The sequence below is a fragment of the Protopterus annectens genome, chromosome 8.part0, assembly GCF_019279795.1.
Source record: "Protopterus annectens isolate FY-2018-M chromosome 8.part0, PAN1.0, whole genome shotgun sequence".
Taxonomy (NCBI): Eukaryota; Metazoa; Chordata; order Ceratodontiformes; family Protopteridae; genus Protopterus; species Protopterus annectens.
The window spans coordinates 1,795,261,579-1,795,282,680 of NC_056741.1; the positions used below are offsets into that span (position 1 = coordinate 1,795,261,579).

Sequence of the window (21,102 nt, forward strand, 5' to 3'; positions counted from 1 at the left end):
CTGCTATATTCTTTCCTTTCTGGATGGCAATGATATAGCATTATAGCATTGCTTTTACAGGACTGGCTCTGAATGGGGCTACAATTCTGAGGGCTGGTTCGTGCTGACGTCTGATGCACCATAGGGGGACTGAAAGGTTTGGAATACTGTCCGTACGGACCCGAGACTGAAGGGATAAAGCTATATGCAGAATACTGCAACATGGAAGAGGGCATCTGTGGTTATGGCAAGATTTTACGCAACTGTTCTTTCCCTGAAGTCAGTCTGTGCTGACTCCCCTATGGAACAGATCTTTTGGTGAAACCCTCCTGAAAATGGGAGAACACTTATAGAGGGATACATCCTGTTGCTCACCAAGTTAGGAAGAAACAGGTGAACAATGTGGGTTCTTGTTCAAGTAGCTTTATTATGTACAAACACATCATAGACGAATTGAAGTAACTCTAACTTGTAATCAAACTAGCTGTCATACATATAGATGTCAACACTCTGGCTGCACCTTTAAAATGGCACTGAAATTAACACATGCATGGAATTTATATGCACACGCAGACTTTAGAAGGTTCTTAAAGGTACAGCACACTTGATGTTCATCGTGTTTCACTGTTGCAGTCATTACACTTGGGTTATCCTGCTGGCAGGCTACTTGCAGTCGGCCTGAATTCCAAAGTCCTGGTCCAGCGTCGATTGCTGTCTCCTCTTCCCTGACGTCAGTGCGCCAGGGGTATGAAAGATGCAGCTGACGCCATTTTCTCCAGTCTTTCTTGCTGTGCGGTGCCCGAAGCAAAAGCAGTTCGCAAGTGCCGGTCGGCCGATTCCTGAGATTTTCGAAATCGAATTTCAGATCCGAAGTCTTCATTAAAGCTAAGTACCCCGTTGGGAAAACTTTTTTCATGCTCCAGACCGATGTCAGAAAAAGTTGATTGTATTTTTTGTGGGACGCAAATACCTCATAAGGATTTTCACTCTTACTGTATTCCTTGCCTAGGCCCTGACCACGCCGTTGCTTGTTGTCGGTTTTGTGCTAGATTTAACCAACGCACTATAAAGCATCGGTACGATTTTGCCTTTCATTATTTTGGCCGAAGATTCAATTATACTATGCCGTCGGAACAACCGACCGGAATTTCTAAAAAAACGCAAGGATAAAGACAAGGACAGGCATCCGAGGTCCAAAACCGAGGATGAGGCTTCCGCTAAGCTAGTTGTCGATTCGCCAGTTCTCAGTGAGGCGCTTTCCCAGCCCCTGACACCCGCTACCTCAGAGCCACAGGCTGCTTCTGACTCCCACGTGGAGCCGACTGGGCCTCTGGAAACTCAAGGTATTGGAGCCTCGGAAATTATTCCCTCAGATGGGTCCAGAGCCGCTGTGCAGGCATCAGCTTCAGAGGGTGTTTTCAGACCAACACAGTTATATGTAAAGCCATCTTCAGCTTCAAAGCCAAAGACCAAAGCAGCTCTAAAGACAAAGAAACAAGTACAGCATTCTCCAGGACAGGCCTCCATCACTTAAAAACAAATGCTCAAAATGGCTGAAGACCTTATAACTTTGATCAGGGGTTCCCATCCCCCTCCTGATAAGAGGCCTAGGCAAGAGACAGAATATGAATCTTCAGATCAGGTTTCCATTTCCTCTGATTCCTCCTCTGATCAGGAATACTCTCTTCCATCCTATGAGGATTCTGATGTTGAAGAATCTATTCCTTCAGCTTCTCCTCCAGAAGATTTCTCCTTTGGGGAAACCCTGCATACCATGAGGGAGCACTTTCATTGGGAGAGCCAGGATTACTCAGAATCTAAGAAAAGGCTCAGAGATTTTCTTTTACTTCCTCACCAAAGGCCCCTTGCTATTCCCCCTGTTCTGGACATTGTTGATGTTTTTTCAGAGTCCGGCCTGTCTCCAGACTCTATTCCCCCTGCCAGACAGAGATACTGCAGGGTCCCAGATTCCCATAAATTTCTTTATAAAAACCCTGCTGCTGACCCAGAAACCATATCTCATGGTCCTAAGGGGGTCAAAGCTTCTACTGCTAAAAACCCTGTTCCCTCTGACAGGGATTCAAGGGCACTGGACAGATGGGGGGAAAAAAGTTTACACTTCTGCTACTTTGGCTGTAAGGGCCTTAAATTGTCAATTTCATATGCTTAAATATCAACAATATTTAATGTCACTATTTAAACAGAAAATGTTAACTAACTCTGAATGTCCAGAAAACATGGAAATGCAGGATTTATTGCATGCAGCTGAACAAGTGGGAAAACATAATTTGCAATGTGGCTTTGATTCTTTGGAGGCCTCTTGCAGGGCCGCTGTAACGGGTTCTGTGATTAGGAGGCATGCTTGGTTAAAGGAACAGATTCTGCCTGATCATGATAAAGCAAAATTATTAAATGCTGTCATACATATAGATGTTAACACTCTGGCTGCACCTTTAAAATAGCACTGAAATGAACACATGCATGGAATTTATATGCACATGCAGACTTTAGAAGCTTCTTAAAGGTACAGCATACTTGATGTTCATCGTGTTTCACTGTTGCAGTCATTACACTTGGGTTATCCTGCTGGCAGGCTACCTGCAGTCAGCCTGAATTTCAAAGTCCCGGTCTGGCATCTGTTGCTGTCGCCTCTTCTCTGATGTCAGTGCGCCATGGGTATAAAAGATACAGCCGATGCCATTTTCTCCAGTTTTTCTTGCCCCAGATGTCAGGTGCCCCCAGAAGGGTAGGCTAAAAATTATGCCGATAAAAAAGCATGCACTGAAATAAAACAATCTTCATCTACAAGCAAATACACCACATAGGTTGTATAGAATAAAGAAGTATAGATAAGTCCCAGCAAAGAAAGGGGGATGGTGGGTGGGTAACCTGGACTGCAACAGTGAATACACTCGAACATCTACATTTATGGTAGTTACACAGCTGTACTATGCTCATCGTGTTTCATTGTTGCAGTCATGACACTTGGGTTGAATCCCAAAGCTGAGGTTGGGTGGCTGGGCCAAAATAGAATTAGGAGTGGCTATGAGGCCCTGCAGAACTGCATTGGTGAAGCCTGCTCTGGATTTAGAGTAAAGAAGTAAGTTGTAGTGCTTTGTAAAAGTGTGCACTGAGGTCCAAGTTGTAGCCTCCAAAATGTCCTTAGTTGGTACTCCTCTGAGGAAGGCTGCTGAAGTAGCTGCTGCTCTGGTTGAGTGTGTCCTGATGCCCTTAGGCACTGACTTGCCATGTTGAGAATAGCAGAAACGAATGCAGTGGGCTATCCATTTGGAAATAGTCTGCTTTGAGATTGCTTTTCCTTGAGATCCTGCAGCATATGCCACTAAGAGTTGCTCAGATTTTCTGAGAGCTTTAGTTTTGTCCAAGTAGAAGCATAGCTGTCTGTGTATGTCCAAAGAATGTAGAAGTCTCTCCCCCTTATTCTGTGGGTTCGGATAAAAGGTAGGCAAATGAATTGTTGAAGAGCCACACTGGACACTACTATCCGGTATGCCACAAGATGTTTCTTTGACTATGGAACCTGCGGATGTCTCTACCTTGGATGGGTCCGGAGCCGCTGTGCAGGCTCCGGCTTCTGAGGGTGTATTCAGGCCCCCACTGACTTGCATATCACACCAAAACCATCTTCTTCAAGGCCTAAAACTCAATCCACACCTGGAAAACCGACGTCCAAACCACATTGTCAGGACCATATGTCTAAAACACAAATAAGAATGGCTGAAGACCTTATTACTCTAATTAGGAGAAGCCACCCTTCTCCGTCTGAGACCTAGAATTGATTTTCCTTCTGATTATTCTTATCAAGATTCTGAAATTTCTGTTTCTTCTGATGACCAGGATTTGCCCTTATCTACCTATGAGGATTCTGATGCAGAGGACTCCATTCCCTCTGCTTCCCCTCCAGAAGATCTCTTTTGGTGAAACTTTGCACACTCTTGGGAGCTTTTCCACTGGGAAAGCCAGGATTACTCTGACTCCAAAACGAGGCTCAGGGAATTCTTACTCCTGCCTCAACACAGGCCTTTAGCTATCCCTCCTGTACTGAACTTTGTAGATGATGCCTTCTTGGAATCTAGCCTGGCCCCAGACACCTTATCTCTGGCTCCCAGGAAACCTGACAGGTATTATAGAGTACCGGACTCTCTCAAGTTCCTTTTTAAAAATCCTACTGCAGACCCAGAGACCATTTCACAGGGACCCAAGGGCATTAAGGCTACTACTCCCAAAATCCCTACCCCCTCTGATAAAGATTCCAGGACCCTGGACAGATCTGGTAAGAAGGTATACACTTCTGCTCCTTTGGCCATTAGGGCCTTAAACTACCAGTTTCATATGTTTAAAGTACCAGCAGCATATTATTGGATTACTCAAACAGAAATTGATGTTGATTCCCGACTGTGCTGAAAATAAAGAATTACAGGTTTTAATGCATTCTGCTGAACAAGTTGGTAAACATACTTTGCAGTGTGGTTTTGACTCCTCGAAGGCATCTTGTAGGGCTGTTACTGGCCTGTTCTTAGAAGGCATGCTTGGCTTAAGGATCAAACTTTGCCAGATCATGTTGAAGCCAAATTTTACTGGATGCTCCCTTAGGCCAAGACCGCCTGTTTGGCAATAAAGCAGAAGTAGTGCTTAAAAATATGGAAGAAAAAGCTAAATCTATGCAAACTGTTAAAGATTTTCTGCTAGTACAGCCTCCTAGATTTAGTAGGCATTGGCCTTCTAAGAATTGGTCCTTTCCTCTCTCTTCCAGGCCTTCTCAGTCCAAATGCAGGAACAACAGACCACCTGGACTACAGTCTCACAGGCCTAAGCAGTGGGGGGCTCCCACTTCCAAAGCTGGAAGTAAGACACCCCCTCCCCCCATGGTAAACTGTTACAATGATTTAACCTTAAACCTTCCAAGCCCTGCCCAACTGAAAGCTCCTTCAGGGGGAAAGATCGCCCTGCATGCAAAATACTTGGAACTCATTACCCAAGACAAATGGGTTTGAAATATAGTTTCCACTTCCACACCTTACCAGCCCCAAAAGGTTGGCCAAACCTACCCCCAAATCAGTGGGCAGAGGCTCAACAGCAGGTTCACTCTCTAAGTATCAGGGCTGCAAACTGTCCCAGCAGAAGAATGCGGACAAGGTTTTTACTGCAGACTTTCCTGGTACCCAGGAAAGACCACTCCTGGCATCCTATCCTGAACCTATCTATCCTAAACACCTTTTTGGTAATTCTAAAATTCAAAATGCTAACTCTTCAGCTGCTTCCCATGCTAGGCAAAAATGCCTGATTGGCAATCTTGGATTTAAAGGAAGCTTATCTGCACATACCAATAAGGGAATCTTGCAGAAAATAACTATGCTTCAGAGCAGGCTACTACATGCACTATCAGTTCTCCGCACTGCCCTTTGGCTTATCTACTGTGCCCAGGGTATTCACAAAATGCCTAGCTCCAGTCATTGCATTCTGCTGGCAAAGAAATAAACTGCTAACCTCACTGGGGTGCACCATAAATGAAAAGAAATCTCATCTAGTACCCTGCCAACAAATAGTATTCCTGGGTGCAAGCTTGAACACAACTTCTTAGATGGCCTACCTCTCGCCATAGAAACAAGTTTATTTGATGGCCTACTTCAAATTACTGGCCACGAAGACCCAGCTAACTGCAAGGAAAATACTGCAAGCTCTGGGTTCATGTCCTCTTTCATCCTACTAATTCCATATGCAAGACTGCATATGAGGAAACTACAGTGGTATCTAAAAAGCCTATGGTGTCAACATTCTCAGGACCTGGAATCAGTGATTCCTATCATCCCTTGTATAAAGACAGAGTTCCTTTAGAAGGCAGAGGCCTGCCACCACAACAAGGGACTGTCATTCACTCTGCCCCCTGCCACCCACACCCTAACAGACGCATCAGACTATGCATGGGGGGGGGGGCTCACTTGGCAGGGCAGTGCATTCAGGGCAAATGGAACCAGAGTCTAATGCACCTGCATATCAATCAAAAAGAAATATTAGCTGTACAGAATTCTCTGACAGCCATAAAGGACCACATTCTTCCAGGACAATTATTGGTAAAAACAGACACCACCACTGTTATGTGGTACATAAAGAAGCGGAGGAAACCCACTCATACCCTCTCTGCAGACTAGCCATGGCTCTGTGGAACACAGCCTTGAGCTACGAAGTGCACCTACAAGCTCAATTCCTGCCAGGCAAGATAAATTCATTGGCAGATGATCTAAGCAGAAATCTCATGGACCCATACGAGTGGAAACTGGAACCAAAGATATTCAACATGTTGAGAGACAAATGGGGGAGCCCAGAGATGGACCTGTTTGCCTCCCCTCAGAACTACCAATTGGACAAATTCTGCATAAGGACTCCCCACAGACAAGCTTGGAAAGTAGATGCCCTATCCTTCACCTGGAAAAAACTCTTTATACCTTTCCCCCTCTGCTTCTCCTCTCCAAAGTTCTACTAAAGATCAAACAAGACAAACCAAGGGCAATACTCATTGCACCAGACTGGCCACACCAACACTGGTGTACCCCCTCTTGCGCAGTATGTCACTTCGGGAACCATGGCATGTGCCTCAGACCCTTTCCCTGCTGTCCCAGCAGGAGGGCCAAATTCGCACCGCCCGCTTCAAACCCCGAACCTGGCAGCCTGGCTAATTACCTGAGCTCTCCAATACCATCCCTCAGTAAGCAAATGCTGGATGTCATTCTAGAGGCTAGGAGTCCTAGAACTAGAAAATCCAATGCTGAAAAGTGGAAAAGATTCTGTTCCTAGAGCCAAACTCAGGGATTGGCACAACGGTGCCCAGCTTACCACATATTCTTCAATACTTAACAGAGATGTTTCTCAACGGTCTGTCCTCTCCTACTAAAATTCATGCCTCTGCCATTTCAGCACATTATAATACTGAGCCACCCCTCTTCTTTCACCACCTGCTGAAGCAATTCCTCAGAGGGGCTAAACGTTTATGACCACTCAGGAGAGCCCCTACCCCAGCCTGGGACCTTAACTTTGTATTGGAAAAGCTCACTCTACCTCCTTTTGAGCCAGCTGCAACTGCAGAGTTTAAATTCCTTTCTTGGAAAATTGCCTTCCTTCTAGCCCCTCACTTCAGTAAGAAGAGGGTCTGAATTACAGGCCCTCATGGCAGTGGAGCCCTTTATCATCTTCCATGCAGTCAGGGTGTCCCTTAGGACCAACCCTTCCTTTATGCCCAAGGTGGTATTTAGTGTGGCCCTTAATCAGTCCATTAATTTGCCAAATTTCTTTGCTAATCCACAGAACAAAGGAGAACGAATACTGCACTCTTTGGACGTGCACAGAAAACATAGATTTTATTTGGATATGACTAAGATTCTCGGGAAAACAGAACAGCTGCTAGTTGCCTTTGCTGCAGGGGCAGAGGGGAAGGCCATTTCAAATAGCTATTGCATTAATTTCTGCTATAAGCAGCATGGAAAACCTACCCCACAGGGGATAAGATCATATTCCACCAGGCTGCATCTATTTCAACAGCCTTTCACAGAGGTGTTCCTACCAGGGACATCCTAGAAGCTGCTATCTGGAGTTCTGTTCATACCTTCACCAAGCATTACCATTTGCCTATTTTTTCTAAATCCAGAGCTGGTTTTGCCACTGCAGTCTTGCAGGGCCTAATAGCTGGTCCTAATGTTCTCTAATTGCCTCCTCCCTTCCTTAGCTTTGGGAATCTACCCAAATGCAATGACTGCAACAGTGAAACGCGAAGAACATAGTACAGATGTTCGTGTTACCCTGCTGCAGTCATCACACTTGGTTTATCCTGTCGTCAGGCGGTCGGATTTCCAATCTACCCAAATGCAATGACTGCAGCAGTGAAACACGAAGAACATAGTACAGTTGTGTACACTTACTATTAATGTAGGTGTTAGTGTCTTCACTGTTGCAGTCGTGATTACCCCTGATCCAGCCCTCTGACTTCTATTGGCTATACATCTCCTTGTTTACTGTTTTTAAGCTTTCTGGTGTATTTGCTTTTTGTTGGAGGTGTAACCTTGTATAGAAGTGCTTCCCATTATGGGGGCACCTGACATCTGGGGCAAGAAAAACTGATGTAATGGCATCGGCTGCATGTTTTTTTTACCCCTGACTACCTGATGTCATGGAAGAAGACAGCAACGGCAGGACCCAAAACGTTGATAATCAGGCCAGCTGAGGGCTACCTGCAAGCAGATAGTCCAAATGTAATGACTGCAACAGTGAATACACTTGAACATCTACATTTATGGTAAGTGTACACAACTGTACTTTCTGTTGCAGGAAGAGAGGTCTGTGATTCTCCTGTACTCCACACCCTCTGATCAAACAAAATAGGATCTCTGCTTTGCACATATATTCGTTACTTGACCAATCCGGTTGAAGCCCTTTGCTGTTTGTATCCTCACTGTCTCCTTTTTTCAAAGGATGAAGAAAATTGCTTGATTTGTCATAGCTGGACTTTTGAAAATAAATCCTTTTAAATAACTGGGCTCTAATGGCTTTATTTTTAGCTTTAGGCCTCAAACTAGAACTGATAGGCAATGCTGTTTTGATTTGCGTGGAAAGAAGTCTCTGAGTAGGTGAGCTAAGTATATCATCACTGGATAATTCAAGGATTTGATTTGGCTGAAGTGGCTGTTTTCGCAAATGCGGTTTAGTACCATTACGTACTGAACAGGAAGAAAGAACTCGATCAATGTTTTTTGCTAGAGAAGTCCAAAACACAAGTCTTCCGCCCTTCTCTTAGTAGATTCGGAACCTGTGTGACCACGATGCAAAATCTGGATATACTCTTGTTGTAAGGAAGCAGGAACAACAATTTTAGAACCTTTGAAAATGCCATCTTCCATCAACTCATCTCTGTAAGGACAATAAGGTTGCACATTGGGTGGTACACTGGATTGCTTTGACGGCCATCCGACACTGTTGTAGTGATTTGCAAAACTGGAGCAGTCATTGTATGATCTCGGAGCTCATAAAGTCTTGTGGTGGAAAAAATGTGCACTTCCATGACAGAGTCAGAATTCTCTGCGTCAAGCTGTTCCATTGTATTTCTGGGCAATCTGGATAAGGTATCAGCCAGATAAAGAAGTTTGCCTTTAGTATAGACCATTTTGAAGTTGTTCTTTTGCAATTTAAGCATCATTCTTTGTAATCTTGTTGGAGCTGAATGCATAAGCTTGTTTAATACAGTAACCAAAGGTTGATTATCAGTTTCAGTCTGAATATCTCGACCATCGATATAATCATGAAACTCCAAGCATGCCAACTCTATTGCCATAGTTCCTTCTCAATTTGAGCATACTGCATCTCAGTCTGGGTAAGTGTTCTAGATACAGAGGCTACTGGCCTGCCTTGAAGTATAACTGCACCTAAACCAAATTTTGAAGCATCGCAGGAAAGAGTTACTGGTTTGACATTATAGTACCTTAATTTTGGTGGGGTAGCAATTTTCTGCTTAAGTACTTCAAATGCTTTCTGGTACTGTTCTAGCCATGACCATGTAACATTTTTACGTGTAAGCTCTCTCAAAGATTCTGTCAGTTCACTGTAGTCTGGTATAAACTTGCCCAAATAGTTGACCATACCATGAAAACATTGTAGAGCTTGTATGTTACCCAGTGTTGGTATTTCCAGAATGGCTGCTTGCTTGGATGGGTCTGGTCTGAAGCCAGTACTTGTTAGCAAATGACCTACATATGTAACTTCTAGAAGTCTGAATTTGCATTTCAGAAGATTGAGCTTTAAGTTCACTTGATGTACTCTGTCGAGAACTCTCAAGATTTCTGTCATGCTCTGCCTCACCATTGCCTCTGACCAATAAATCATCTACTATTATGGCACAATGATAACCTGAAAAAATTTCCTCCATTGCACGCTGAAAGACTTCACTTGCAGAATTTATTCCAAGTGGCATCCTTGGGAATCTTTATCTTCTGAATGGGGTACTGAATGTAGTCAGTAGTGAAGATTTGTGATCAAACATCATTTGCCAAATGAACTCTGCATCTAAGACAGAAAAAACAGTGGCATTCAGTATCAGGGCTGTGACTTCGACTTTACATATAAGATGATGCAGTCTCTTCAGTGCTTTGTTCAAATCTCTTGGGTCAGTGCATATTCTGATTTCATCTGAGCCTTTTTTATGAGCTGCTACTATGGACGGCACCCATTCTGTATGTTCTGTAACTGGACACATTACACCTTGTTGCACCATCTTATCCAGCTGAGCTTTGACTTTATATTGCATAGCTGTCTGATCTCTTCTTGCTGGTCTGAACACTGGATTGATCTCTGGGTCTAATTTTATAGAATGCACCACTGGAAATTTGCTCAGCTTGTCATCGAAAACATCAGCATACTCTGAAAAAATTGTTTTAGTGAAGCTGAAATTGGGACGTGCTGATTTGATGAACTTTGGTAAAAGAAAGATTCATTCTCAACCTGTCCCTGAGACCCAATAATGACTGCACAGGTCTTCGAACTACGTAGCACAATAGGCTAACAATTCTTGGCCACATAACATAAAAGCACGGAGCCTTCAGTTTGAATTTCTTCACCTTCATAGGCAACAAGTTTCGCACAATTAGTCACATTTAGTTCATCAGTTCCAACTTTTGCAAAAGTATCTGCAGACATAACATTACACTTTGAACCTCAACCATTGTCTACTTCGAGCTCAGTGGATTTACCATTGATCTGGACAGTGCAAAACACCATTTCTTGCCTATAAATATACTGCATCAGTATTTGCACCAATCACTGACTCACCATCTACAGAGAAAGTGGACTGTTGCAGGTTTTCTTGATCATCTTGCTTTTTTTGAGTGACCTTTATTTGTAACTATGCCAGGTCTATTGGATTTACAAAATCTTTGAAAGTGGTTCCAATTCGTACACTTGTGGCATTGTAGATCAAATTCTGTGCACTTTTCTATTCTGGATTCATAGTTGGCACCACAATTGCAACAGTTAACAATAAAGCTTGATACCCAGACCTCATTTGGCAAGTCTAACTGCAGACATAATAAATTAATGCTATCCTAGAATGCATAATTCCTATTGGGGAGACTACTAAGCAGAAGAAAATAGCTAGAGAAGACTCAGCCAGTCCAAATTTAAGAGGAACTCTTCTCGGTCCACTAGGATAGGGGGATGGAGGGTGGGGCGCAAGAAAGAAGGCGAGAAGAAGACAACTAACCTGGAACGTTATGGTAGGTACATAACTTCTTTAAGTTGTCTATCTCACCTTCATTCTTGCTGGTTGAGACAGCGTCCCTAGCACCTATAATCCTGGATGGCTCATCGGAAAAGACTCTTCAGAACAGCGGAACCAAAATCAGCTCTGCTGCTGGAAACCAAATCCAACTTGTAATGCGAAATGAAAGTATGTGGGTTGGCCCATGTAGCCGCAGCAGAAATAAATTCCATGGGCAACCTTGCCTGAAAAGCCACCGAAGTGGCTAAAGCTCTGGTGGAGTGACCTTTTGGTTTGACCAGTAATTCTTTATTCCTGAGTTGGTATATGAATGTCATGATAGAAGACAAACCACCTGGATAAGGTCACCTTGGAGACCGGAAGACACTGTTTACCTACTGCGTAAGACAGGAACAGCTGATCTGATTTTCTAATGTCTTTGGTTCTATGTAAATAAAAGCGTAGCTGCCTGTGAACATCTAACTGATGCAGCTTATACTCCGCCCTGTTGGGAGTGGTTAGGGAAAAACAGAGGAAGGTCTATGGACTGATTCAAGTTACTCTCTGAAGAGACCTTAGGAAGGAAGGATTAGTCCTAAGAGCAACGCTGTCATTGTGGAAGACGAGGTATGGGGGACGGGTAGAAAGAGCCTGTAGTCCCGAAACTCTTCTGGCTGAAGTAATAGCTACCAGAAAAAGGGTTTTCCAAGATAAGAACTTCAGTGAACAATAAGCTGCAGGTTCGAAAGGGGGCAAAATTAGCGAAGCTAAAATCAAATTTGGATCCCATGGTGGTGGAGGATCTCTCACTGGGGACCTGAGCAAAGTGGTTCCATTGAGAAAGGCTTTACATAGCTTATGGGACATATTGTTTTCCGACAGGCCAATGTGAAAATTTAAAATTGCCCCTAACTGAATTCTGATTGTAGCGGAAGCGGAGCCAGCATGGAAGAGCTCCATGAGAAATTCCAAAATGGAGTGTACAGGGGCTGAAAAGGGGTCTATACTTTTTGCCTCTGCCCAGGAAGAAAAACGTTTCCACTTACTAGCGTAAGTTTTTCTGGTTGTAGAGTTGTGTGAAGACAAAAGGATTTTGCGCACAAAGGGGGAGATATCTGGGAGCCTGGCTAAGGTTGGAAGTGGAGCAACCACGCTGTGAGCTAGAGAGAGTGCAGAGATTAGTGCAGCCCGCCCGAATGATGCATCAGAAGGTCTGGAACTAGGTCCAGAGTCCAAGGCTGTTTGAGAAGATAGCGATGCAGGAACGGAAACCATATTTGTTGAGGCCAGTAAGGAGCAATGAGGATCATTTTGCAACCCAAAACAGTAGCCTTCTGAATTAGCTTTGGTATGAGGAGGAAAGGAGGAAAGCATAAAGAAGTCCCTTGTGCCAATCGTGGACTAGAGCATCTCTGGGGGAATGTCAGGGAAGTGGAAGAAGAGAAAAGAAATTGCTGCACTTGCTGTTGAAGGAAGTTGCAAAAAGGTTGCAGCAAGGTTGGCCCCATCTGCGGAAGATTTGGTCCGTAACTAACTGTTTCAGAGACCACTCGTGAGGCGTGAGAATTGCTTTGCTCAGTCTGCTATGACGTTGGACCTCCCAGGGATGTGCATTGCAATCAGAAACCATTTGGAAGAGTTCGCCCACTGCCCGAGTCTGAGTGCTTCTCGACATAGGGGGTAGGACCTGGTTCCGCCCTGCTTGTTGATGTACCACACTACGGACATATTGTCTGTTTGAACTGCAATGGTCCCGGTAGGAATAGAGTCCTGAAGAGCCTGCAACGCTAAAAGCACAGCCCTCATCTCCAAGACATTTATGTGCAGATGATACTCGTGAGGTTGCCAGATGCCTTGGACTGTTCTGCCCTGATAATGCCCCCCCCACCCGATAAGGGAGGCATCCGTGGTTACTGTAGCCACTGGAGGGGGGAGAACAAATGGTCTGCTGTGGAGCACTGATGTGGAGACCATCCACCACGCAAGAGGCTTCTTGCATGCCTGAGTGATCGTAATCATGTAAGATATGGGAAGTTGCTGGAAGGACCATTGGGTGAAAAGAAGCCACTGGAGAATCCTCATGTGAAAACGAGCTAGAGGGACAAGCAAGATCGCTGCTGCCATGAGACCTAGCGTTTGAAGGACAAACCTGGCTTTTATCCTTTTGCATGCTAATAAAACCTTGACATGCTGGCAAATCACTAATGCCCTGTCTGGTGGGAGGCTCGCTAACATGTTTGGTATTCAAATTTGCGCCTATAAAGATGATAGACTGACAGGGCGACAAAGCAGACTTTTCTAAATTTATTGTGATACCTAGCCTGGAGCAAGTGTCGATGGTGCAGTTTCTGGCTCGCAGCAGGTTGATGTCTGGTGGTAGCAGTGAGGAGCCAGTAGTCGAGATATGGAAACACCTCGAATCCTTGCTGTCTCAGGTGGGCGGTAACTACTGCCATACATTTGGTAAACACCCTGGGGGCTGTGGTGAGACCAAAGGGTAGAGCTCTGAACTGATAATGGCTGACTCCCAGCCGGAAGCAAAGGAATCTTCAGGAGCATCTGTCCATTTTGATGTGGTAGTACGCATACTGAAGATCTATGGAGCACATCCAGTTGTCCTCACCCAGAAAGGGTGAAATGGACTGAAGCATGACCATCCGGAACTTCGTTCTTTGTACAGATTTTAGTCTGCTGAGATCCAAAATGGGTCTCCAGTCCCCTGTCTTTTTTGGTACCAAAAAGAACCTTGAATAAATTCCGGATCCTTGTTGGTCTGCTGGGACTTGCTGGACGGCCCCCCCCTTTTTTTTTTTTTTTTTTTTTTTTTTTAGCAGTTTTGAGACTTCTTGCACTGCTTGGTCCCTTGGATTGGGTGGAACATCTGGAAGGGACTTGTTTGACCTTAAGGGGGTGCAAACAAAGGGAATTCTGAAGCCTCCGCATATGACAGAGTGTACCCATTTGTCTTGTGTTATGTCTTGCCAGGCTCTTGGGTACAGCAATAATTTTCCCCCAACTGCCTCCAGAGGTGAGCAGCCGGGCAACCCTTCAGGGATGCTGGAAGGGCTTGTCAGAGAAAGATTCTCTGCTGCCCTGGTTTTGCGGACCCCCTCTGCCGCGAGGGCAGCATCTGTTATTGTTCCCTCCTCTGCCCCTGGAGGGAAACTCACCACATGTGTCCGGCAAGGCTCCTTGGGATTTCTGGAAACCACATCTTCCCACTCTTCTGACCCTTAGGATATGGTCTGGAAGGAGTGGAAAAACAGACTCCTACAGCAGAGAGAGTCTTGCTACCTGCTCACACCTGGTAAGGGTATCTTTCACCTGTGATCCGAAGAGAGAGGAACCATCAAAATGGGTGTTGGTGAAAGATGCTCTGAAAGATTCCGCAAAGTTACATAGCTGCATCCAAGCGTGCCTCCTTAGGGCCACGCCTGTGCCTGCGGCTCTACACGCACCATCGGCTGCATACGAAATGAGCCGCATGGAGGAGTTTACCACTGAATTAAGAGTCACCAGCTGGGAGACTGCCTTAGCCTGGGCCCCCTCAGCTGATGGATCTTGTAGAGGGTAACTCCAAGCTCTTTCAGGAGATCCCTCTGAAGACTGGTAAAGTGGCACAGGTAATTCAGGGACCGCATGGAAAGGGTCGCTGAAGAGAACATCTGCTTCCCATATCTGTCCATCGTCCTGGACTCTCTATTAGGGGGATGGACAGATGACGTTTCAGCCAACTCCTTCTTTGTGGCCGCTGCTACCACCATGGCATCAATGGGGACACCCTTGGTCAAGAACTGTTTGTTCTGCGTGGCAGTAATGAACTTGGCAGGTCTTCTAGGGGTTGGTTGCACTGTCTGGAGCTGTCCACGCCTTTCGAGCCACCACAGACATCAGTGGGTCGAAAGGTGGAGACACTCAGGAGGTGGAAGGTCGGGATCCAAACGCATCCAGGAATACAGACACATCCTCGGAATGGCTTAGGGTAGTCCAGTTTCCCCTCTGCCTAAGCATCTCAAGGATGTCTGAGAAGGAGACATCTTCAGAGGGGGATCTTGGGGTCCCTTCCGACTCCTCTAAGTCTGTATCCGATGCGACAGACTCGGGGGAGTCAACATGCTTCCTCTTGCATTTTCTCTTGCAAGGTGGCTCCTCTGAAAGATCAGGGGAGGCCTCGGAAGAGGAGGATACACCCAAAGGGTGTCCTGGAGCGCTGGATTCCCATGCTTGGGGTCTGGAAGAGGGGCAGAGGCTGACGCAGGCACCCTAGGGGGTGGAGCCGATGGGGTCAATCGTGGGACTGACTCGGGGGCCAGTACACTCCTCATCACCTCTAAGGCGTCCCTGGCCGGACGCAGAGAAGGCTCTGGCTCCGAAGAAACCAGAAGCCCTCCCCGCATCGAGGGAGACTGCTCCGAGGCAGATGTGGGAGCCGAGCTCAACTGCGCCGAAGCACAGAGAGGGAGAGCGGGGGTCGGACAAGGGTCCGATGCCACTCACTCTCTCGGAGCAGACGAGGGAGTCTCTGTGCCCAGATCCCTCCAGGGAAGGTACCATGGAAGGGATCGGAGCCGACGACGGAACCAAAAGAGAGGGTATCGGCGCCGACGGTTCCACGACTCGAACCCCCACGAATTCAGGCTCCGAGCTCATAGGAAGAGTCGGAGGAGGAATATCTACAGCTGTGGACGGAGCCAACTCCTGATGAGGGCTGGACAACATTTTGGCTAGTGCCTGCGATTTTAAGAGCCTACTGACCACTCTTTCCAAGTCATGGTCCGAAAGTCTAGAGGACCGAGAAGAGAGGGATGATCGATGACTACGCTCCGATTGGAGCAGGGGCGACTTCAGAGCTGAACGTAGCGACTCCAAAGAAGGAGACCTGGATCTCTTTCGACTCTCAGCCGGCTCTGAAGACCGTGTCAGAGCCGACTGGGAGGGGAGGGACATCGGTTCCAGCCGGAGCCAAAATGGATTGTGTGGCTTCCCCAACGACGACTCCGAACTAGGAGCCGACTGTTTAGGTGGCCTGGAAGATTTCACCGGTTGAGCCTTCGCTGGTGAATCTTGGGGCTTAAGCATACCCCTCAGAATCAATTTATATTTGCGCTCCTGCAGGACTCTTGGACTGAAGGCATGACTGATCGAGCAAGAGTCCTGCAGGTGCACAGCACCCAGACAATAAACACAAGAAGTATGACCATCTGTCAGAGAAGACATCTGACAGCATGAGTCACATTTCTTGAATCCGGATGGTTTTGGATCCTTGGACATCCTAGGGAGAAAACCAAGGACAAGTTTCCACACAGATGGTTAAGGTAACCAACAGTAAAAATTTAAAACACTACAGTTACCACAACCCACTACAAGTACCACTACAACAAAAACTATCACTAAACACCAACAGTGATTAATTAGAAGAAATTTTTTTTTTTTTTTTTTTTTTTTTTTTTTTAAGGAGATAGAAAGGTTAACCTCTAACTTAAACTGAAAGAACCTTTCTGTAGAAAAGGGAGAGAAGGGGGGGACTCTCTAACTTAAACGAGTTTCTTAAGGAAGGGTAATGCTTATCTAGGAAGAAAACTAGCTACAATACTAAAGTCTAACTAATGACTAATTCTACACTAACTAATACAGTTTTTAACAAGAAAAATACAGTAATAATAATGAAGCTTATACGACCTGAGCCAGTAGAACAACCTCGCAGCAGAAGCGGCAAATGAGATCTGGGTATCTAGCGCCAGGCATCATGGGATATAGAGGGGGCCTTGAGCCAGTAAGCAGCTCTCGAGCTTTTGAAGATGGCCGAGTCGGCTCCGAACCCGAACAGCAAGAAAGCGAGAAGACGACAACTAACATGGAACGTTATGGTAGGTACATAAATTCTTTTTACGCTCTTCAAGGCTTCAATCATTGCGAAGTAGTAATTTATGCCAAAACACATGCAGCCGCCTTGCTTTATTTATGCTCAAATTGTCTTTTTCTGCCCCCTTCTGCTATATTCATTTTACTAGTTTAATCTTTCATGCCAATTATACTCTTATGCCTGTTTTAACTCTAGACATGTTTATTTTACTTTAAACTTGCTCGTTTTGTCAAATAACCTCATTTCAAACATTCCGTTTGATAAATCAGCTTTTTTATGCTGATCATTTGCTTAATAAATGCTTCTGTGCTATTCGTTTGCTTAGTAATATGTTTTGTGCCCTTGTAATGCACCATTCTATCTCTTTTAATAAATAAATCTTTTGTGCATATTTTCTTTACCTTTAGCTTGCTTCTGGACCCTTTTTTCCCTCATTTCACTTAGTTTGTCACCACTGCACCCCATGGCTCCAAAGAGTAGTCTTTGCCATCCCAGTTTTGACACCATTTTGCTCACCAGGTCAGGAAGAAACAGTCTAACATTGTGGGTTCTTGTTCAGGCAGCTTTATTATATACAGACACATCATAAACACAACTAAGTAACTTTAACTTATAAACAAACTAGCTATCATGCATATATATGTTAACACTCTGGCTGCACCTTCAGTTGGCACTGAAATTAACGTGTTTGGAATTTATATGCACACGCAGACTTTAGAAAAGCTTCTTAAAGGTACAGCACAATTGTGGTTCTACACATCCCAAATTTCTGATGTCCAGAAATTATACTACCAGTTTGTATAAGTTGATGTCCCTGGCCCCTCTGCAGTTCCACTAGTGCATCCTGCATTTCTGGATGCCTTTGAAAGTGCCTCACAAACCCCAGGTGCCCTGACCCCCAAGAAGCCAGACCGCTTCTACAATGTCCTTGAGGATTGCAAATTCATTTTTAGGTGTCCTGCTGCAGACCCAGCAGTCATTTCTGTAGCTACAGATAAACCATGTAGGAGGTTTCCTTTTGCAACCCTTCTCCCATCAGACAAAGACTGTCGAACTCTTGAGAGACTGGGTAAAAAGGCCTATGCTCAAGACACCTTGGCTTTCAGGGCCATCAGTTATCAAGCACATTAGACTACTCATTGGAGCATTTGTCTCAGGCCATTGCAGATCTTCCAGACCCAGAAGGGAAAAGCCTTAGCTCTTGTCTTACCTGGGAGCTTCCTCCCAAGTGGCAAGACAGTCCATTAAATGCAGCTATAATGCTTTGGAGGCTTGTGCCAGGGCAGCTGCTACTGGGTCAGTTCTTACAAGATTTTCCTGGCTCTGGTTGCAACCCTTCCAGGATGACTTAAAATCTAAATTAATGGGCTCACCATTTGACAATTCCACCTTATTTGGTAAGGCAGCAGCCTCTAAGTCCCTACTACTAAAAAGAAAAAAGAACTCTAGGATTTGAAACGCGTCCTAGTTTCCACTGTGCCCAGGTTTCATAAGAATTCCCCAGCTAAGCCTGTTTTTGTCCAGTACTTCTCCAGTAAGTCTTTCAGAGGAGGCAAGAGACAGCAGAAGCCTAGGGGTTCGCAGCCACCCACAACAAAGGCAGTTCTTTCCTGACAAAGCAGGAAGTATGTGATTACCCTACAGATGTCTCCCTTTGTTTTAGCCTTTTAAACGCTCACAGGGTCTGGAAAGCATCACCCAAGACACCAGAGTTCTTTCTGTAATAAAAAAAAAAAGGATACTTCATGGCTTGGCACTCCATCCCCTAATTCATGGGCATCCCTCAACCTCCCTGGGAGCTACTGCTACTTTTCCCAGAGCTCCTTTTGGAGCTTTGGCAACAGGGCTCCATTAAAAATGTTTCTCAAACCTCAAGAGAAAGGCTTCTATTCAAGAATGTATTTGGTGCCCAGAAAGGATGGACCCTGGAAACCAGTCCTGGATTTATTCCACCTCAGCACTTTCTTAAAGGTTCCTTACTTAGAATGTTGACACTCCAGACTCTAATGTTAAGATGTCCTTCAAGGATGCATCTGCAGTCCTAACATATGGGTTGTCCTGCCTCAGGCAGCCCTTCGGTCGGCCGGATTCCAAAGTCTGGGTCTGGCCTCGGCTGATGTCGCACTTCACCCGACGTCATAGCTGCTGTGAATTGGGTGTAAAGGCATCAGCCGACGCCATTTTCCTCAGTCTTTCTTGCCGCGCGGTGCCCGAAGCAGAAGCTGTTCGCAAGTGCCGGTCAGTCAGATCCAGAGATTTCTACTACCGAAGACTTCTAAAAAGCTAAGTACCCCGTTGGGGACTCTTTCTTGCCTCAGCCGATGTCAGAAAAAGTAAATAATTGTTTAACTTGTGGGAAACAAATACCTCATAAGGATTTCTACTCTTACTGCCTTCCTTGCTTAGGCCCAGACCACGACGTATCAGCTTGTCTAGCCTGTGCTTCCTTCAACCGACGGACACTTAGACGTCGGTTGGAGTTTGCAGAGGAGTTTTTTTGGTCCCGCTTTTGCTTACAAAATGCCGTCGGAGACTCCGACTTCACAATTAGCTAAAAAGCGTAAGGAAAAGGACCGACACTCGCGGTCCGTGGTTTCGGCCGAAACCACGGTTAAGCCAACCGCGAGTGTCTCTGTTTCGGCTGAAACAGAGTCCTCGGTTCTTCCTTCGGCCGAAAGCATTCCTCCGACAGCCGAGGCCTCACACAGCATGGCTGAATCTGCTACTGAAATTTCTCCTGCTGTAGCAGGCACCCAGGATTTATCAGATACTATTCCTTTAGACATATCTACTCCTGCACGTGGAGCTGCTAGGCCCCCTGCATCTATGTCTATCAAGACTTTTTCTAGGGCTAAAGCAGCTAAATCTTCTGAGGCCTTGCCTGCTAAAACCCCCTCACACAGGCCTACCTCTAGTTCCCAAATGCTCAGCCTGGCTGAGGATCTCATTTCTTTGATCAGGGGATCCCAACCTCACCCAGACAGGGCCTCTCAACCCCCTCCAGAGAAGAGGCCTAGAGCAGAGCCCCCGGATCCAGTTTCTACAGACTATTCCTCGGATGATTCAGAAAACTCAAATCCTCCAGAAGGCCCTTATTCTCCATATGAGGATTCTGATGCAGAAGACTCCATTCCTTCTGCCTCTCCTCCTGAGGAATTTTCTTTTGGGGAAACCTTACATGCTATGAGAGAGCAATTTCAATGGCAGGGCCAGGATTTTTCAGATTCAAGGAAAAGGCTAAGGACCTTTTTACATTTACCACAGCATAGGCCTTTAGCCATTCCTCCAGTACTAACAGTTGTGGATGATGCATTTAATGATGCCTGTACTGCCCCTGACTCTCTTCCCCCGGCCCCTGCTAAGCCCGACAGATATTACAGGGTCTCGGACACACACTTTCACTTGTATAAGGCTCCTATTGCAGACCCTGAAACCATTTCACAGGGCCCCAAAGCTGTAGCAGCAGCCTCTGCCAAAAACCCTCCCTCTGAAAGAGAATCTAGAGCATTAGAGAGATGGGGTAAAAAGTTTATACTTCTGCTACTCTTTCGGCTAGGGCCTTAAACTGTCAATTCCACATGATTCAGTATCAGGAATTTTTGTTAGACCAGCTAAATAAAAAACTGTCCTCTCCTGAACCTATAGACCGTAAGTCCCTTCAGGATTTGGTACATAACATTCAGCAGGTCAGTAATCATTCCTTAAAATGCGGCTATGATGCACTGGAGGCTTCCTTTAGATCAGTTATGACTGGAACAGTGATCAGAAGGCATGCATGGTTAAAAGAGCAATCCTTACCAGACCATGTAAAGTCAAAGCTCCTAGATGCTCCCATGGAGAAACAAAGTTTGTTTGGCTCCCCTGCACAGCAAGTGCTAAAGAAGGTGGAAGAAAAAGCAAAATCTGTCCAAACAGTCAAGGATTTCTTACAGGTCCAGCCTCCGAGGTTTAGTAGAAATTGGCCTTCGAAGAATTGGTCCTTTCCAGACACCTCCAGAGCACAGAG

At 45.5% G+C, this 21,102-nt stretch overlaps 1 protein-coding gene across 1 annotated transcript in view; it reads left to right on the top strand.

Annotated features, from left to right (window-relative positions):
• The window catches only part of CNOT1 (CCR4-NOT transcription complex subunit 1), a 4,219,019-nt gene that overhangs the window by 2,063,730 nt on the left and 2,134,187 nt on the right, over positions 1–21,102 (top strand). The gene's annotated exons all lie outside the window — the stretch shown is intronic.